Genomic DNA, 20,832 nt, shown 5'->3' with positions numbered 1-20,832 from the left:
CCTTTGTCAGTGGATATGATGAACAGAACCTAGAAATTTTATTTTAAAGAGGAACTAGTTCTCATTCAAAAAGGGACTAATTCCACTTCACAGGCATCCTTTTACAAAATGAACTTTTTTGGTTTGTGTTTAGTTCGCAGTTTAAGTTTATCCAAATGATCCTTGGCATTTTTTCTTTTTCAGAATTCAGAATGCTATAAGCTGCTGTGCTGAAGTATAAAATATACTTAAGAAAATCAAGAAAAAACATGAAAACACACACAGTGGCATGGGAATAGTTTATCTCCTTAAACAATTATGGTATATGGAGTATAAAGCCTACATAGGAGAATGAACTTGAAGATGAACTAGAAATCATCCAAATTTCTTCCCCAAAACAAATTTAATTCACGTTCAGTTCACCCAGCAGTTACAGAAACTAATTGCAGGGGTAGTTCAGAGATTTCTGAAGTAGTTCAGTCAACTTCGAAAAATTTAACTAGTACATTTGAAGCACTAACCATGAAGTGAATGGTCTCCCTCCCCTCAAAGGAGCTGTGTGGGGAATTTTGCTTCATGGTAATTGATCATGACAATGAAAGGGCACCACAGCGCTTTTCCTGCCACACTTAGAACACAGGGCACCTTCCAGTGGGAGATTTGCTCAGCCGTGTCAGTACTTCCAAAGGACATTTAGCTGAAACCAGGCTGTCTAAAAGCCTGCAAGGGGAGAATCAAAAACACTCACGATGGTCTGAAGGTTAAAAACGGAGCTCTTCACAGAGAGGCACACCAAAAAACTATTACAGGGCAGAAGATCAAGTTCTCTTTTCTGTTAGAATAATTTGATCATAAATAAAGGAAGGCATGTTCCGTTTTCCACTTTCCCTTGCTGTGAGAGGGTGTGGGGAGATGGAGATTTTAAACATGCACATTATGCCAGGGCTGACTAGGTGTTAATTTATCCTACAGGGATCTAGTAGGGATAGTTGCTAACTGAGGTGTTTGGCATGTTAGAGGAGGGGTAGCACCTCTGGTGGGGGACATGCCATGCTCCTTCTGGGAATGTTTTTCCACCTTTGGTCCCCACCCTGCACTCAGCTCTCACCTGTGGCTCCTAGAAGCTGTCAGTGTGTGAAAGCGGCCACACTCCAGGATCGGCTTCGGCTGAACAACCAAACCAGGTGAGGGTAGCCAATGGGTCTCAAACCCTCAGTCAGTTAGGGACGTTCTCTGCATGTGAAGACAGGCTCCAGTAGAGTGAGAAGATGAGACAGACACTGAGTCAAGAAGGCGGTTAGTGCGCATGTTGTAGAGGGGGAAATCTGTACCTCTTGCCTTGCAGGACATCTTCAGGAGAAGAAAAGGCTAAGGAGCAAACCCTACACAAATCCAGAGTGAAGTCCCTAAGATGGTTGGATGGTGCCTTGTTTGCCTCCTTCCACCAACTCCCATAGCCAAGCTGGTGCCAAACGTACTGCTTTCCTTTCCTTTGGACCACCTCAGTGAGGCCAAGAGGGGAGTCTTGTCATCTGGGCAGCACAGGACCTCCAGTCACGCTGCCCAGGCATGTACCCTGGGAAGGTCACTTCAGTGCTGCTAACACAGCAGTTTGACTTCACCTGCTTTGGACCCACATTCCGTTGCTTTTTGTTGAGAAAGATGGACTGTGGCCAACTAAAAGTCTGCTGACAGCTTGCTCTTTATCCAAAAGACAAACTGCTGAGACCATTCTAGACTCAGAAGTTTTATAGGGTCATGTGGGATCCCATCAGCCCCTCATATTACCTTATCCCTGCTGGACTGATAGCTGCACCTGAGGTTCCATGTTCTCGCCATCTGCTCTGGTAGCTGTAAAGTGGACCTGGAAAGTTTGGGTACCTGGACTTTGTTTTCTTCATCCCTCCCCATTCCCTTTCCTGTCTTTACTGTCATATCTTTTTGGTTGACCTGAGAGACTTGCACCAATGTGCATTTGTCAGCCACACAGCTGAACAGCAGCTACTTCACTATGTCAGAAGTTGTGTTTCTTGCCTTTGTGCTTGCATATGTGAGCCTGAAAAATGGGTAGTGATGAGCAATGCTCAGTGGAACCTCAGGCTCCAGACGGTAGCCAGGAGCGGGGGGAGCGGTCTGCACTGAGCGGGGGCTGGTGCATAGGGCAGCATGTTAGGAAGTCCTTCTGCAAAGAAACAGAAAAAGGTGCTTGTAGCTCAGTGCAGAAGTTTTCTTTAAAGGTTAGGAGTGACACTCTAGGCTGATTGGTTACAGCTGGGGATGAAAATAAAAAGGAGGAAGTTGCGGGTTGCACTTCCCTGCAGGAAGAAAGCGTACCCACATACTGTGAGCTTATACTGCGGTGGGAAAGTGTCCGTAAATAGTTTTGTATATAGTCACAACTAAAATGCTTGTGAACCAGCCAAGAAATAAGGTAACTCCTGACTGCGTATTTTGCACAAGTCTCTTGTCGTCTGCCACCAGGAAGAAACTCTGCTACAAGCTGTTTAAAGCTGTTTCATAGAGGAGCCACCACACCAGCAGCAAGCGCAGTGGAAGTGTGTGAGCAGCAACCTCCACTACGGCACAGGGGGTCTGCAATGTTTTACGCTTGCTGCCGTGCACCAGGGGTTTTGTTTACGGGTGGCAGGGGAGATTGCAGGAGGCAGTGTGGTTCCTTGGCTGCAGGGGGATGGAGCCACTGGACAATACAGTGGTACCTCGGGTTACATACGCTTCAGGTTACATACGCTTCAGGTTACATACGCTTCAGGTTACATACGCTTCAGGTTACAGACTCTGCTAACCCAGAAATAGTGCTTCAGGTTAAGAACTTTGCTTCAGGATGAGAACAGAAATCGTGCTCCAGTGGCGCGGCAGCAGTGGCAGCACCATTAGCTAAAGTGGTGCTTCAGGTTAAGAACAGTTTAAGGTTAAGAACAGACCTCCAGAATGAATTAAGTACTTAACCCGAGGTACCACTGTATAGCAGTGAACTTTAAGGGAGATGCAGAGACTGTTATTTGTGGTGCAATACCCCTTTTGCTTGTACAGTGGTACCTGGTACAGACTCCGCTAACCCAGAAATAGTACCTTGGGTTAAGAACTTTGCTTCAGGATGAGAACAGAAATTGTGCTCCAGCGGCGCGGCAGCAGCAGGAGGCCCCATTAGCTAAAGTGGTGCTTCAGGTTAATAACAGTTTCAGGTTAAGAACGGACCTCCAGAATGAATTAAGTACTTAACCCCAGGTACCACTGTACTTATTTTTGATTCAGATTTGTCATGGCCAATGGCTCAACAACTTTGGTCTGCCCTAGGTGTCAGTGGGGGTTGCTACACAGCTGTGTGCAGATGTTCCAATGGTCAAGAGGTGAGGCTCTGGATAGTTTGCTCTTCTCCCCCCCCCACATAATTATGCAAATACATGCAAATATGTATCATGCATGATGTATTGAAGCCTGAGAACACAAACTTTGTTACAGCATGTTTGTGTGTTTCATGCAAGATTGCTATTTCCCCCATAACCCTGCTATAAGGCAACTCCTGGTAAGCGAAAGGTAAAGGGACCCCTGATGGTTAGGTCCAGTCGTGGCCAACTCTGGGGTTGCGGCGCTCATCTCGCTTTACTGGCTGAGGGAGCCGGAGTACAGCTTCCAGGTCATGTAGCCAGCATGACTAAGCTGCTTCTGGTGAACCAGAGCAGCGCACAGAAACACCGTTTACCTTCCTGCCGGAGCAGTACCTATTTATCTACTTGCACTTTGATGTGCTTACAAACTGCTAGGTTGGCAGGAGCAGGGACCGAGCAACGGGAGCTCACCCCGTTGCGGAGATTCGAACTGCCGACCTTATGATCAGCAAGCCCTGTGGGTTAAACCACAGAGCCACCCGCAAGTAGCCTTGACATTGTCCAAGTAAGTTTTTGTAAACAGTGCAAGCTTACAGAATGGGCTGATCTTTGGAGCTCAGTCTTCAGTTTTTTAATTGAAATGGGATCTAATTCCCTATCCCACCCATTTTGTTGTATTTGGCCCAGAAAAGTAGGCTAAGTCAGGAGGATGCTGGAGAGAGCTTCAGTTGCTCTGCCCGCATTCCATTCATCAATGTAAGCCTTTCCAATTTCTGGAAAATTAATTTAGCATAGAATCTGGATGCTTATTGGCAGGGTTAGGGGCGGAAAACCATGACTGTTAAGTTTGGGAGTTTGGATGTCAGCCTAGCCTGCAGTGAGGGCCGGGGCAGTGTTGAGTTATTAATTTGTCCCGCTCCCCCTGGCCCAAATTTTTTTTTCTTCAGCTCACCAACGTGGAATGTTGAGTAATGCATTTGCTATGGAGAGTGTACATGTCCACATCATGCTTGCAAAGCTCGCAGGCTAAGAGTAGAGCCATGCATCACACATTTCATTTTTAGTGTGCACCCAACATTTCCATGCACATCTAAAAATGGAAAATGTGAACATTTGCTTGCAAACATGAGTATCATACAGGCATGCTCGTTATCAGTGTTGTGGCTCCCTGATAGTGTACACTCAAGCGTCGGTTTGGTGCTGTTTTTGTATAGGAAATGGCCATGAGACTTCTTACCTGTTGCCATGTGGTCTAAAGATGGAACCACGTGTTGCAAAGAACAGAAGAGTCCTGTGTTAAGTCAATCCCACTCACAAGGATAATGATCAGTTCAACTTGGTGGGCAGCTCTTTCCCTAAAGTACCAGATTTGCACATCATAATCACATCTTGCCATCTATCTAAAGCACATTTAAAGCACACACAACCAAAGACTCCTGTGAATTGTAGTTTGCTAAGAGTGCTGTAAATGGTTGCTCTGTGAGGAGTAAACTACGGTTCCCATGATTATTATTGGGGGGGCATACACTTCAAATGTATGTTGTTCATGTAGTCACAGAGCAAGATGCAAAACAGAAGTGATTGAAAACACCTAATATGGAGAGTTGTTGGGTTGTGCATGTCTGTTTCTGATTGAACATAATGTATGAACAGGAGAATAGCCTGCTGACTTAGCCCAATGACCATCTTCTTCTCACAGTGGCCAACCAATTGCCTGTGGGAAACCTGCAAGCAGGACCTGAGCACAAGAACACTCACCCCTTCTGTGCTTTCCAGCAGCTATTCAGTAGCACACTGCCTCTGACTGTCCAATGCATTGAAGCTATAGTGCTTATGGTAATGGATGTATATGTCTTCCCCAGGCCCCATTTTCCTGGCCTAAATTCCCCTTCCATCTCCAGACCTTCTATTAGATTCCCAAAGCTGGAAAAATGCAGATATCTGTATCATGTCTGTCGGTTTTCCAAGGGCAGGCCGAACAACCATGTTAGGGATGTGTTTGAATAGTAGCATGGAAGGGCTTGGGAACTTGGGGTATGCATATGGGTTCTGGTCCAGGGCTGTTTTATGTTTCTTTTATACAGTGCAATTAGCTAGTTTCAGAATTCTGTAAACCCTTGAGGAGTTTATAATCTAAATGTTGACAATCAAGGAGCCACCGCGGCGAAGATCTGAATGGGACAGACAAAGGTAGCAAACAAACGAATGAAGAGTGTAGCAGGAACCCCCCCACCCCAATCATTCTGTTTGTATAAACTTCACACACACACACACACACACACACACACACACACACACACACACACTACATACGCCACATTTCTGTTATAAATTCATAGAAAATCAACCATACATCGGATCTGCACTGTTCCATTTTTATTTTACTCCATATGACAAGAACTAACAAAGGGGGGTGGCTTAGTCCTGGTCAGCCATAATCCCTTCACCTTTCAGCACATCCACAGGAGCCCTGCCCATGCCAACCCTGATGATCCCAGACAGAAGACAATCAAGATCACAAAGAACTTGCATATGGGAGTGGATTCAGCATGGACTGAAACAAAGGACAATGATCAGATCTTCCCTCTGGGGGCAGGAAACTGCAAACTCCCCTTTGTCTCCTGGAAGTGACTCATGGGGAGGGGGGAAGGGAGGAACCAGCCAGGTGACAAGACACTCAAGTTACCACCAACTCCTCCCCCAACCCCTCCTTTCTGTAATGTATGCATGATGTTTCTGGGGGTGGGCTTGATCTAGAGGAGGGGAATTTCAAAAGTTTTTATAAGACCTTGCACACTATTCTTCTGGGTCTTTCCTCTCTCCTGCAAGTGAGGGGAACACCCTGTTGCAACAGTTCAATAAAGGCCAAGCCTACAGGCTGCTGTTTTGCTCCAAGTTATCCTGGTTGGTGTCTTTGTTTTGTCCAAGGGAGCCCTCGGATTTTTCCTGTAACAAGAGAGTGACACGGATGCACATATATGAAAGATTGTGCATGTTTATTTGGAAGTGAGTTCAGCTGCTTAGTGAGGCTCATTCCAGGTGACAGTGCAGAGGATTACAAACAGAACATTATCATAAGGCTGATATATACTTCGATGCACCCCTTCCTATGCACTTTTGATCATTCCTAACACAGAAAAGAAGACATTCAGCATGCAAATGAGCAGTGCTTTTTTCTGGGAGGACGCAGGGGTACGCATACCCCTAAACATTTTGTGAATCTAAGTTTGGCCTCATTGAGGGCAGTATTTCAATATGAGTAGGTAAATGAGAGTTCCCCTAAACATTTTTTTTAGAAAAAAGCACTGCAAATTAGTATTGTGACCAAAACAGTCCACTTACTCTGGCATGACAAACCAAATTGCCTCATGCCTGGAAATGCCCATGGGATTTATTTTGGTTGAGGATGAAGATTAAGGTCAAGTTTTGGGAAAGGTGGGTTTTCAGAAGGAAAGATTTGAGCTGAAAATTCTGCTGGCAGCCAACTTGGATGTGTGTGGTGTTGTTTTTTTCAGGCTGGAAGGGCAGATGGAGAAAGTGCTCAAGCAGGGGGTGGGACAGAAGTATCCCACCCCACCCCACCCACCATTTCCCTCTCCCCCTCTTTTCTTCCTAACCTAACACAGTATGTAGCACTAATGTCTCACAACAAATGAAACTGATCTGTAGAAAACACAACTTGAAAAAAGAGACAATGCACACACACACACACATGTTAAACATATTTTTTATTAAAGATTTATTGGTTTACAAAAGTATGTGCACTGCCTCTTTTTTCAAGTTACATTTTCTACAGATCAGTTTCATTTGTTGAGACATTAGTGTTACATTAGGAAGAAAAGGGGGAAGTGGTGGAGGGGGGAATGGTGGGTGGAGTCGGGTGGCAATGCTTCTATTCTACTTAGTGTATGTGTGGGGTTTTGTGTCAGCATCACTTGTGCAGGTTCTCTTTACTATTCGCTTGTAATAATGCACATATTTTTGTAAACTAAAATCTTTAATTTTTTTTTTAAAGTAGGGGGTGGGAGAAAGAAAGCAGTTCTAGGGAGATTTGTGATCCCACTCATTGATGGAATGCAGAAAAGGTGGGGTCTTGCTGGGAGGGGAACCTTAGTCAAGCAGCTGTTTAGTTCAGAAAAACATGCAGGCGAAGCAAATGAGGCCTCATTTTAAAAAACCTTGAAGTGGCCCTGTGTGGACGCCATGACTGCTGAGCCACAAAAGTGCTCACTTTGGTTCTGATAGAGAGATTGAAGGTGTCTGTGGAATGACAATAATGCCAGACTCCAAGTTTTGTAACATTTGTCAACTCAGCAGCGCCTGACGGAGGAAAAAGAAAACCCACGTGGAGTCCTGCCTTTGAAGATGAGGAGGCAGTGGTTTAAAAGGCAGGACTCCATATACACACCATCAGTGAAAATAGTTAGTTGCTAAATAAGTGACATGCAAGCCGTATGTGTGTGTGCTCGTCCCACAATTCTAGAAGAATGCATGCAAAAGTGCTGAGTTGGAGGCATAGCTTACAAGTTGCCAAGACTCTGAGCATTCATTAAACACACAAAATTCAAAATAAATGCTAAAGGATAAAGTTGTGCAGAACAAAGTAATATTGGGGTATGGCCTGTGATGGGCTTCCATTCCACTAGAGGACGCGACTAATAAACACAAATGAGGGTTTTTTTTGCCTTGTCTTGTATAAATAATCTGGCTTTTAAAAAACTATTTAGCATAATTTAGTCTCCTTAAAAAGAGAGAGAGAGAAAAAGGCAAGCAAAACATAGGGCCCTGCCTCCAGCCAGTGGATATTGTGTTAAGGTGTCTCTCTGCCTTCTAAGGTTTCAGAAGGTATCACCCACACTCAGTCTCAAGCATGTCTTTGTTGTTGTCATCAGGACTATAGATTACCTTTTAATTGGTTCCTACATGAAAGATGATGTTCCCAGGAAAGTGGAATCTATGCCAAGGATTACATTCTGTGGGTTTTCTGCAGGTGATGTAGGTAACTTCTGAGGATATCAGGTTTGGGGTGTGTGGACGCCTGCCATTATCAATAGCTGAAACAAATAGTTCAAACAGTTCACATGGCACAAATAAATACAGGCTTATTAGACAGGGATAAATCATGCATGCAAATCTGGCATGGAAATTGTTAAATGAGCTATATATACACAATTAAAAAGAATGTAATCAGAAGTTGGAGGGACTGCCAAAGACACTCTTCACCAGGGACACTGATGATGTGGGGCTGGTCCTGATTTTCTGCATTCTATTGGATTGCGGTCAACACACATAGCCCTGGCATTGGAGGAGGCTCTTTTGTTTGACAAGAATCGGTCAACAGTGGGATGGTGCACATCTGGGGCATTCAGCAAGCCTGTACCTTTAAAGCAGTGCCATGCCACTGTGAGAAGTTACTTACGTGGACTTACAATGAGACAAGGAGACACCGAGATAAGGTCTATTACTTCCCTTTTATTATAACGCGTTTGCAAAGGCGGGCTCCCCGTCCCAGGGTGGTACGAAGAGCCCCGAACAATGGACGGGCAAGTGTATTTATCCCTATTGCTGCCGCCCTTCATTCGAAGCTTGGCTTACAATCTATCTAATCATCAAAGACATGGTACTAATACATCATCCATTCTACACTCTCTAAACCTAACCTTATTTAGAGACTCTTTCTACTTCCTTATCTTGTTGACCTGGCTCCCCCACCGCTGGAATTTACAACAGCCCAACGCTGGAATTTACAACTGAGTTCGAGGCACACCTGTTTTACTCCTTCTCACAATCCCCCCTCTTTTTGTATCTTGTCTCGAACTCACATAATAATTCTTGGGCTGCTATTTCTGCTTCCTCATCGGATGTGGGTACTGAGGCATATTGCATCTTCATAAAATATGTGGATACCTTCCGTTCTGCTAGGAGGGACAAAGAATTATTGATAGTTCTAACGAAGATTGGCAAAATGCATGGAATTAAAACGCATCCTGCCGCAATTAACCCAATTAGGGCCACTATGGCCTGCAGACCAGGTAATTTAGGGAACCATGAACCAAACATATCCTTAAGGTTGCCAATACACATGAGCCGACCCAATTTAAAGGTAACCTATTGTAAGCATAGCTCTCACAAGCCCAGTAAAACCCATCGGGGGTTGTCCATTCTAGCATTCTGTTCCCCGGATCTAGGAGAAAGCTCATATTGGTAATATTTCCGAGGGGAGAGGGCCAAGTTTTATTATTATTCCCTTGACTCCACCACTGTTTGTCCTCCCATTGTCCTATACAAGGGAGTGTCCCCACATGCGTTCCATTTATTCGGCTGGTGTTCCTGGTGAAGCATTCTGTCCCAACTAGGTGATTAGAGATTTGCCATACCTCGTTACCCAAATGCTTATAAGTGTAATTGTTTTGTGTTTTATATACCTCCGTATAGTTTACTTCATGAGCCACCCATGGCCACTGATCCCCCATATTTGTTCCTCCACATACAAAACAATTTTTCACCGTTAATTCCTTGGCTATAGTCTCAGCTAAACTCAGGAACATATTATGGGCTTTAGGGGGTAGGGGAAGGGTATTTAAATGCTGTACTTCTTCCTCAAAATCTTCGAATACTGATATGGGTTGTCTCGTTACCTTAGTTGTGTGTATTTGTATGATGAGATATCCATAGGGATCTTTTCCAGTTCTATCAATGCCTATACCTATGTGCACAAATTTAGGCGAAGTAGAAGGTCTCTCGCTCGCCCATAGACATACTGGGTTGCATTTTCCTGTGGAGCAGTCGGTGGAGGCAGCTCCCCTAGTGAGATTTATTCCCTCAGGGCCTCTATAGGTGGGCTGCTTATTAACTCCCTCTGTGTACCAATAATTATATACCCCGGCCCCAGCCCCCACGTTGCTTCCTTTTATTCTCTGGAAAAGGTACTTTCTTTCCTGTAAATATGATTGTTCCCATCCACGATTTCCACACCAGACCCCTGCCCCTCCATTTGGGCCCTGTCCTTTATCTATTGCGATACAAGCATCAAAACAGACCATAATCCTGCCCTCTCCCCTTGTTGTATTATGTGCTATATAACCCTGTCGGTTTTGGGCCAAGGAACACATACTTCTCCCCTCACCAGCTTGATTAGCGGTTCCGCCCTTATATCCGTAAACATATATACTGGAAGTTATGGGTCCCACCGCCAGGGGTTCATAGCATTCCGTCTTATTTCCTTTTACCTTACATCTATAATATTGAGTTTGGTTGTGAACACAAGGATCTAACTGTTGAACACATTCTGGGGCTATATTATAATACATTAGGGTCTGTGTGATTCTATTGCCTGTTCGGGTTGTCTGGATGCATTCGGTGCACTGGGGTTCCGATTGGGTTGCCCATGAAGTGGCCCATCCTATTAATACTATTCCTAATACTTGCCAGTTACCTTTCATGTGTGGGGTTCAAATAGATTAAAGCTTGCCTCACCGTTGGGGTTTCTGCTAATTGGCACGTTACCTCCCCTCCTAATTTCACTTCACAATATTGGAGTATAACGTCCTCTATAAAGATGATGCTGCACCTTTCAGTACAATGCACACACTGCACACACCCTTCGCAATGTTGACAGCAACAGCACTCGAAAAAACACACACAGGTACAAAACAAACACATCACAGTCTAGGTGCGCCCTTCTGGATCCCGGTTCCTGATTTGGTAAGCGTAACTTTCAGCGGATTATTTGGACTAGTCACTGCTGTCCAATTTTCAGGTGGAGCTCTTTTCACCCGGTGGTAATGGGTCCATCCATGCTCTCTGGTCCGTACTGCTGATTCGGTTGTGAGCAGGACCTGGTATGGGCCTTCCCAACTCGGGCTGAGTTTCTCCGTCCGCCAAGCCTTTATCAGGACCAGGTCTCCGGGCTGAAAGGTGTGCTGTTGCTCCAGGAGCGGGGGCTGCTGTGCTAGTATGCCTTGTCTGTGGAAAGATAACAGAGACTGGGACAGTGACTGCAAATATTTCCTGATAAACTGATCCCTGAACTCGATTTGAGGGTTTCCTAACACTGCCAGATATGGGTGACCCATCATCATCTCAAAAGGGGACAGATCGGTGTCTTTCCGGGGAGCCACCCTCATCCTTAATAGTGCCAAAGGGAGATTTTTCGTCCAAGGCAGCCCATTTTCAAGATATAACTTAGTCAAATGTTTTTTATTTCCCCATTCGCCCGTTCCACCTTTCCGCTGCTCTCAGGGTGCCAGGACGTGTGGAAACTCCACATGATCCCCACAGCTCTCATTACCTCCTGCATTGCTTTTTGGGTGAAATGAGTTCCCCTATCAGAGTCTATGACTTCTATTATTCCATACCGACTTCTGCCCCCCTCTTTCTGGCAGTTCGGTAAAATCTACCTGTACTCTCTGGAAGGGCCATACCGCTAGAGGCCGCCCACCCCTTTCAGTTTTCCTTGCCCGGGCTTTGTTAACCTTTTGACATATCAGACACTTCCATGCGATGGCATGCGCCATCGGCCACATGTCTCTACTCCAATACACTGACTTCACCAAATTCACCATTCCCTCCGTGCCTAAATGACTTCCTTCATGTATTTTCTCCAATATATTTAACATAGTTGATTTTGGAAGGACCATTTGCTTTTCCGGAGTCTCCCAACTTTCTCCTTTTCTTTCCCATCCCTCCTTTTCCATCTATTCTTTCTCCTTTTGAGTGAACACTAAATCTTTTACATCCTGCGGGTCAATCACAGGTACTTGCAGGACACATTGTTTAAATATTTCCTTCCTTGGTTCCCCCTCCGCCTTTATGAAGCCCCTTTCTCTCCAGGTCCGACCGAAAGTATGCACCGCTCCCCATGCATATCTTGAGTCAGTCCAGATTGTCACATCTAACCCGGTTGCCAATTCCAGGGCTCGGGTTAGCGCCATTACTTCACATTTCTGGGCTGACCACGTGCTAGGGAGGGCCCCACTCTCTATCGTCTCCCCGTCTTCCTTGACCACTGCGTATCCCGACCTTCTTTTTCCTTCCCTCACATGACTAGATCCATCTACGAACCATCTTTCCCCTTCCGTTAGAGGTACCTCGCTTAGATCTTCCCTAACTTTGGCCATTAATTCTATATCCTTAAGGCAATCATGCTCCTCGAGTTCCCATTCTTGCCGCTCCCCTCTTAGGAATTCCGCTGGATTCAAATTTCTATCTGTCCCTATGGTTATATCATTTCCAGTTCTGAGTATCCCTTCATATTGCACTAGGCGCCTGTCCGTCATCCAGGTGGGTGCAGCACCTGTCAGTACTGCGCCTATCTGATGAGGGCTGTGCACTATCAGTGCTCCCCCAAAGGTCAATTTCCTGCTTTCCAATACTAATTCGGCCGCTGCAGCCACCACTTGAATGCACGCCGGCCATCCTCTAACCACTGGTTCTAAGGTTGCGCTTAGATAAGCTACTGGCTGATATCGCCCCCCTCTTTTCTGAGCCAGGACTCCTACTGCCGTCTGAGCAGCCACTGTCACATACAAGTGGAACGGCTGCTGTAGATTTGGCAGGGCCAGAGCCGGACTAGTTATTAAAGTTTTCTTAATTTCTTCCCACCTGGCCTTATCTTCCTCGTCCCATTGCACCTCCTCTTGTTTTCCTGTCAGTTTCCTATTCAAAAACTGAGTCAACTTTGAATACTGATCTATCCACAATCTGCAATATCCCAATAATCCTAACATTCTTCTTACATCAGTTTTATCTTTAGGTGGTCGTAGTTCCATGATCCCTTTTACTCTATCTGGGTCTAATTGCCTGGTTCCCCCAAGCCAACAAAACCTGTCCCAAAGGACTATTTGGATCTATGGGGTCCTTGGTCCCATTACTGGGGCCCCTTCTACATGTACTCTGACTCTTTCCCATACTCTATTATGTCTCTTTTTCGTTCACTCACACAATCACGCGGAATCGCCTGGCCGTTTCCCTCGCGGGAGAACGGAACCGCAAGCTAATCCTCCCGCCGGGGTCCCAGGCCCCCCGGTCCACACTCACGCGTCCGTTTGGAACCTCTCTTTCATACAGAGACCACACACCAACAACACCCAATATTCCCCTTCCCAGGGATATATTACCAAGATACTCACCCCCTTCAGTCTAGTGCCTCCTTCTCGGTGGCTGGTAAACTGGCAGGCGTCCCTGCAGGGCGAGGCAGTCCCCGACTGCGGCGGTCCCAGACCACCAGTCTTTCAGAATATCTTAAATCGGTTCTCCGTCATTTCAGCTCCCGGAGCCTGTCACCGCGGGCCCTGAGCAACAGATCTCTCCGAAAGTCGGAGTGCCGGCTGATCCGTTCCCCAGCCCCCGCCGAGCAGGTCGTCGAGAGCCCCACGTCGTTGGGCGCCAAAAATTGTGAGAAGTTACTTACGTGGACTTACAATGAGACAAGGAGACACCGAGATAAGGTCTATTACTTCCCTTTTATTATAACGCGTTTGCAAAGGCGGGCTCCCCGTCCCAGGGTGGTACGAAGAGCCCCGAACAATGGACGGGCAAGTGTATTTATCCCTATTGCTGCCGCCCTTCATTCGAAGCTTGGCTTACAATCTATCTAATCATCAAAGACATGGTACTAATACATCATCCATTCTACACTCTCTAAACCTAACCTTATTTAGAGACTCTTTCTACTTCCTTATCTTGTTGACCTGGCTCCCCTGCAGCCGAACCCAACGCTGGAATTTACAACAGCCCAACGCTGGAATTTACAACTGAGTTCGAGGCACACCTGTTTTACTCCTTCTCACACCACTCTAAAGGGTTAAGGGCACTGAGGGGTCTGAAGAGAGCCCATTCCCCTCACAGAGCTACAAATTCCAGAGTCGTTTAACAATCAACTCTCTTCCCAGGGAATTATGGGAATTGTAGCTTACTGACAGGTTTAGGGGTCCCATAACAACTTTCAGTTATCAAGAAACTACACTTCCCAGGGTTCTTTCGGGAAAACAATGACTGTCTAAAGTGGTAGCATACTTCTTTAAACTTACAGTGCAGCTGGGCCTGCTCTCTGGATCACAGCCCCAGGTCCCATCAGAAATAGCAACTGTCAGGGTGCAGAGTGCACTGTATTACGTCAGCTGTGAAAAGCATTTTAAAAAATACAATACAAGGCAAGCAGAATGAAGTGTTATTTTGACCAAGAGCGGCCTCCCACTGTGAGAAGCTCTGAAGTTACTTGAAACAAGGCGATGCAAATAGTGTATTTTGACATTTCTTAAGCAGTATCTTCAATACTGCAGATTCTTCCCTAACCCCAATTCTAATCCCACCCTGTTTGCTTCTATTTTTTGAGAGGTAGGCCTGTATGCATGAAAAGCAGCCATTATTTTTGTAATTTTCTAGAATTAGTAGATCTAGCAGTCACTCCCCATCACTCAGCCTCACTGAGGTCCAGCTCCGAGGGCCTTCTGCCTGTTCCATCACTGTGAGAAGTGAGGTTACAGGGAACCAGGCAGAAGGCTTTCTCTGTAATCATGCCCACCCTGTGGAGCACCCTCCCATCAGGTGTCAAGGAAATAAAAACCGATCTGACTTTTAGAAGACATCTGAAGGCAGCCCTGTTTAGGGAAGTTTTTAATGTTTGATGTTTTATTGTGTTTTTAATATTCTGTTGGGAGCCGCCCAGAGTGACTGGGGAAACCCAGCCAGATGGGTGGGGTATAAATAATAATTTTGTGTCAGACTCATGAGAACTAGTGTTCAAATCCCCACTCAGCTCTGAAGCTCACTGGGTGACCTGAACACCTCTTCTTCCACCAAGCCTTTTAAGGTAAGATCTTTCCAGTCTGCATCTGTATTAGAACTGCTTTTCAAACATTTCTAATATATTTTTATTGTTTTAGCACTTGTTTCCCACCCTGGGCTCCTTCGGGAGGAACTGCAGGATAAAAATTTAATAATAAGTAAACACAACGTAAGCTTCCACGGGCCAGAGACTACTTTCCACAAAGTGAGGTCAAAAGCTTAAAATAGTGCAAGGACAGCAGTAGTGTGTCACCGCACAGTGGGGTTGCTTCAGAAATGAGAGGCTGCGGACTTTTTAAGTCTATCCCCATTGACAGGGATTTGTAATTTGGAGTGCTCCAAATGTTATTTTGGGGTGAAGAGGTGACGGGATATGAGATCCTTTTCAAATTTCTTGATTCACGAGACTTTCCTTGTTAGGCCGAATTGCTGTAATCAAGATGAATGTATTGCCTAGAATGTTATTTTTGTTTCAGACATTACAGATTGTGGACAAAGTGAACTGTTTCAAGAAGTGGCAGAAAGACATATCTAAATTTGTCTGGCAGGGCAAAAAGCCCAGAATAAAATTTAAGATATTAACTGATGCAAAAGATAGAGGGGGCTTTGCCCTGCCGGACCTAAGACTGTACTATGAATCAGCAGCTTTCTGCTGGTTGAAGGACTGGCTACTTCTTGAGAATACAGACATTTTGGATTTGGAAGGATTTGATAATAGATTCGGTTGGCATGCATATATTTGGTATGACAAGGTAAAAATCCATAAAGGATTTAAAAACCATATTGTTAGGAAAGCATTGTATAATGTCTGGATTCGATATAAGGATTTGTTGGAAAATAAAGCTCCTATGTGGTTGTCACCAATGGAAGCTAAGGAAGTGAAAAGACCTAATATGGAATCCAAATGCCCAAAATATTGTGAAATTTTAGAGCAAGAGAGTGGAAAAATTAAATTACAGAGTTTCGAGAAAGTAAAGTCCAAAGTACAAGATTGGCTTCATTATCATCAAATAATGGAGGTGTTTAAACAAGACAGGAAAATTGGCTTCCAGTTGGAGAGATCTAAATTAGAAACAGAGCTGTTAGAACCCAATACTAAGAACTTATCAAGAATGTATGACTTGCTGTTGAAATGGAATACATTGGATGAGACAGTTAAATCAGCTATGATTAAATGGGCACAAGACTTTGGTCATGACATCATGTTTGCGGATTGGGAACAGTTATGGACCACCGGTATAAAATTTACGGCATGTAATGCCTTAAGAGAAAATATTATGAAAATGATTTACAGGTGGTACATGACCCCAACCAAGCTCGCAAAAATCTATCATCTGCCCAATAACAAATGCTGGAAATGTAATGAGACGGAAGGAACCTTTTATTACCTTTCGTGGACCTGCCCAAAGATTAGAGCCTTTTGGGAAACGATTTATAATGAAATTAAGAATGTACTTAAATGTACTTTTCATAAGAAACCAGAGGCATTTCTCTTGGGCATGGTCGGCCAATTGGTGTCAAAGAAGGATAGGACATTTTTTATGTATGCTACCACAGCGGCAAGGATCCTTTTAGCAAAGTATTGGAAGACACAAGAACTACCCACACTGGAAGAATGGCAGACAAAGGTGATTGACTATATGGGACTAGTGGAGATGACCGGCAGAATCCGTGACCAAGAAAAAGAGACGGTGGAAGAAGATTGGATCAAATTTAAAGTATATCTGAAAAACTGTTGTAAAATTGATGAATGCTAAAATGTCAAGGGAAAGGAAAATATAGAATTACAGCTGTAATCGATTAAGGGTTAGAAGAAACTTAAAGAGAAAATAAGTAATTAATTAATTGGTGTGAAGAGTTGCTGAAATTTTTTTAAAACAGAGATGCAGAAAAGGGGAGGTAAGGGGAAGTCCGAGAAGTAAGGTTATGAAAATAAGTTTTTTGAAATTATACATGTTTATATGTTTTGGGTTTGTTTTTGTGTGTGTATTGTTTTGTCTTTTATTTGTGTTGGAAAACTAATAAAAAAATTATATAAAAAAAATCAAATTTCTTGATTCACCTGTGGGACCTGCATCGAAATGTTGAAGTGTGGATATGGAGCACTCTTGTCCAGCTAGTCAGCCATGCCCCTTTCCAGGACACTCCATCTGTTTTGTCTTTCTTTCCACACACACCCTAGGAGTTGGCTGGTGTTCCTCCAGGCAAGTCATGAGCAAGAGGAGGGTGTGGGCATTGTTGTATCTCATATATGTTTGCATCTTCATGGTCTGAACATACAGTATCTTTAAAATGTCCTTGTTCGCATTATAACCGCTGTCTCTGGCTCCATCTAAAAAAAACAACACTGTCAGCCAAGGATGCTACTTTCCCCTCGCTTTATCTGATTTGCAGCTGCAGTGTGGGTTATGATAACATATATTAATGTTTGCTTTCCCTGGCATCTCCAGGAACATTTTTTCCATGGAAAAAACCTGCTTTCTCACCAGCACACTTTAACCATCACTACCCCTTTAAATAGTCTTCCACAAGCTGGTGCCCTCCAGATGTTTTGGACTACAGATCAAGAAAAACACACACTGGCATGGGAATAGTTTATTGTCCCCAACAATTATTATCTTTAAGTGTAAATGCCCAAAGAGTATAAAGCATACATAAGAGAATGAACTTGAAGTTCCATGCTGACTGGGACTCATGAGTGCTGCAGTCCAAAATATCTGGAGGGTACCAGCTTGGGTACCCTCCATCACTCCCACATACCAAGTTCAAACCAACACTTTTCAGAGAATGCCTTAATTGGGCTGCTAGAGTCAAGGGTTTAAAAAGCTGTTAACGTAATTATGAGACCATAATGAATTTCAGATGAAAGAGAATATAACCTTTAAATATAATAGATGGTTTTGGTTGGTTTTCTTTTCTTTCCCTCCAGAAGTTGCCAATAATTTTCCTTTGCCACATAATGTAATTAACTGGAAAGGGTGCTGCTAGCATTCTGATGAGGTTGGGTCATCAGGAGCCATTAAGCAAACGTTCCAATGCTTGCACTCATTCCCTATTATCTTCTTCCCAGTTCATTTAAAGGTGCTGGAGAATGCTTTTAAGGCTCTCAGGACATAAGGCCCAGCATGCCTGAGACCACTTAAATCCACATGTTTCACCGTGCCCATTTATGTTGACAGGGATCAAGGGCAGGTGCCCCCCTAAATCAAGTAAATAAACATACTTAACTAAAAGTAATAATAATAATAATAATAATAATAATAATAATAATAATAATAATAATAATTGAAATTGAAATGCTCGCTGAGCTCACTTGGATGATATTGTGGCGCAATCTAGCAATCTAACCGGCAACCCAATTGAATGATAGACTTCGACTCCAAAGCTATACTATTTTACACCCTGTGGAAGAAGAAAATCAGTGAAGAGCAGTTAAAAGAGCTGAACATAGCAGACCTAGTAAAAGAGGCAGAAATATTTTACCCTACGAAAAGGCTCTGCTCATCTCTTTTGCTCAGCCATGCAGCACTTGTGCCATAGAGCAGTCAAGACCTGGCTAAGGCCAATGAAGGCAGGGGAGCATCTCAATGGACCTGACAACCATATGTCAGGAGTGCTCTGATGGTGTTTCCTGCTTGGCAGGGGGTTGGACTCGATGGCCCTTGTGGTCTCTTCCAACTCTAGGATTCTATGACCATGTTACTGAGTGTGCACAGAAAAACTGCATTGGAAGAAAAGCGGGAATTTAAGAATGAAGTGCTGAAAAGGTTTTCAGCAAATCCAATAAAACTTGTTTTAGTTTACATTTTTAAAAATTAGATTAAAAAGGCGTGTTCTTTGTAATTTTGTTAAATATACTCATTAACCGCATTAAAGGTACTCCCTGATGTTAACTTTTTATTTAACTTCCTAGTTTTCAAATGACTGAACATTTTGACAGATTTTTCTGAGCCCTGGGGGGTCAAAAGAAAGTAATTTCAAACAACTGTTGTTGAGACATTTATTCCAAATCTGCTGGACAGAGCCAGACAGAGGATGGTGGCAAGTCCTCCCCCCTCAAAAAATAAATAAATCTACAGCAGTCTCCACTGCATCTTCAGTTCTGCAAATGAGCACAGACCCTGATTGAGGGCCAAGACCCCTGGAATCCTGCCCATGGCTTGGCAGGGATTGGGGCAGCCTGTAACAATACCAGCAGCTTGAATTTAGCCTGGTAGCAAATTGGCAGCCAGTGCAAATCCCACAAGCAAGGTGCTATATGCACTGGCAGAGGAGAGGAGTGCGGAGGGAGCGCACCGCCCCCGGCAGCGTGATCCTGGTGGGGTGCCAGCACCACGCCCCTGGGATATGTGCCAGCCCCACCCTGCCTGCTCTCCACCCCCTGGAGCATGAGGCTCCGCCCCTGGCTATATGCTGGCGCTAGCTTGCCCCCACCAGCAGCCAAGCTACTACAACCTGCACCAAAATCACCTGACGGAAAAGCCCCAAAGGCAACCCCACATAGAATGCATTGCAGTAATCCATTTGTGAGGTTACATGCATGGACAACTGTGGTAAAGCTATCTCAATCCAAGAACCATTGTAGCTCTCTTACCAGTTTAAGACACTGGAGTTACTGATCTCATTGTGGGGTGAGGCTTTTTAGAGAGATATATGCATTGCTTTACGTTTTCCAAAATGTGCCAAGCCAACCCAGTTGTGCTGTTTCTGCCGAGTGGGGCTCTGGATTTCTGCCCTATAGCCCTGCCCTGCCTTGGTTTCCCAGTACAGTGGTACCTTGGGTTAAGAACTTAATTCGTTCTGGAGGTCCGTTCTTAACCTGAAACTGTTCTTAACCTGAAGCACCACTTTAGCTAATGGGGCTTCCCGCTGCTGCGCAATTTCTGTTCTCATCCTGAAGCAAAGTTCTTAACCCGAGGTACTAATTCTGGGTTAGCGGAGTCTGTAACCTGAAGCGTCTGTAACCTGAAGAATTTGTAACCCAAGGTACCACTGTACAAAGCAGAGTATCTCAGGCAAAGGTGGGGCTTTTCTATCACCTACTGCCAAATCCTTCTTTAAGATGCCAGGGATTGACCCTGGGACCTGCAAAGTATGTGCCCTACCTCTAGGGACAGGAGAATAAATTTGATTCATTTGGATTTTAAAACAACCTATCGTACTTTTCTGTCTATAAGACACCCCCATGTATAAGATGCCCCCTATTTGGGGGGCCCTCAAATTTAAGAAAATGAGGAGATTTTGGGGCGGGTGGGAATGCCAAACCAAATATCACTCACCCAACTGGCAAACGCTAACAATTTCAAGTAGTGCTTGAAGCATCCGCTAATAACCCGCCTATTTGACAAAGCAGCAGCCAATCCAAAGTAGTGCTTGAAGCAGACACCATTCACCCACCCAATCGCTAGATCCTGCTCCCGGATGCAACGAATCACCCATTCCCCCCTCTGCACTACCCATGTATAAGATGACCCCCCCCCCGTTTTTTACTTTATTTTGGAGTAAAAAAACCTCTCATCTAATACACGGGAAAGTATGGTACCTAATTTGCACTTTCCAAACCAATGCAACAACCGAAACAAAGCCATCCTTAGAAATTCAAATTTCTCTGCATTTTGGAAATCAGTTCTCCAGCCAAGTGATGAGCTGAAAAATGCATATACTAGTGTAAAGTGTGCATATACCTGTTAGATCACCTTGCCCCATAAATGCCCAGTGT

At 44.5% G+C, this 20,832-nt stretch overlaps 1 long non-coding RNA gene across 2 annotated transcripts; it reads right to left on the bottom strand.

Annotated features, from left to right (window-relative positions):
- Window positions 1-313: 313 nt before the first annotated feature.
- LOC309359303 lies at window positions 314-18,661 on the bottom strand. Of its 2 annotated transcripts, none has more exons than XR_014163804.1 (5): window positions 18,597-18,661; window positions 17,176-17,445; window positions 8,232-8,380; window positions 4,564-4,681; window positions 314-2,161 (listed from the first exon to the last, which is right to left on the bottom strand). It is a non-coding gene; the product is annotated as an uncharacterized lncRNA (long non-coding RNA). The 2 variants fall into 2 exon arrangements; XR_014163805.1 differs by lacking the exon at window positions 18,597-18,661 and adding an exon at window positions 18,427-18,589.
- Window positions 18,662-20,832: the final 2,171 nt, after the last annotated feature.

The sequence above is a fragment of the Podarcis melisellensis genome (genome assembly GCF_964234715.1).
Source record: "Podarcis melisellensis genome assembly, chromosome: 16".
In the NCBI taxonomy this organism is placed as follows: Eukaryota; Metazoa; Chordata; class Lepidosauria; order Squamata; family Lacertidae; genus Podarcis; species Podarcis melisellensis.
This window is presented reverse-complemented; position numbering and strand designations above follow the sequence as displayed.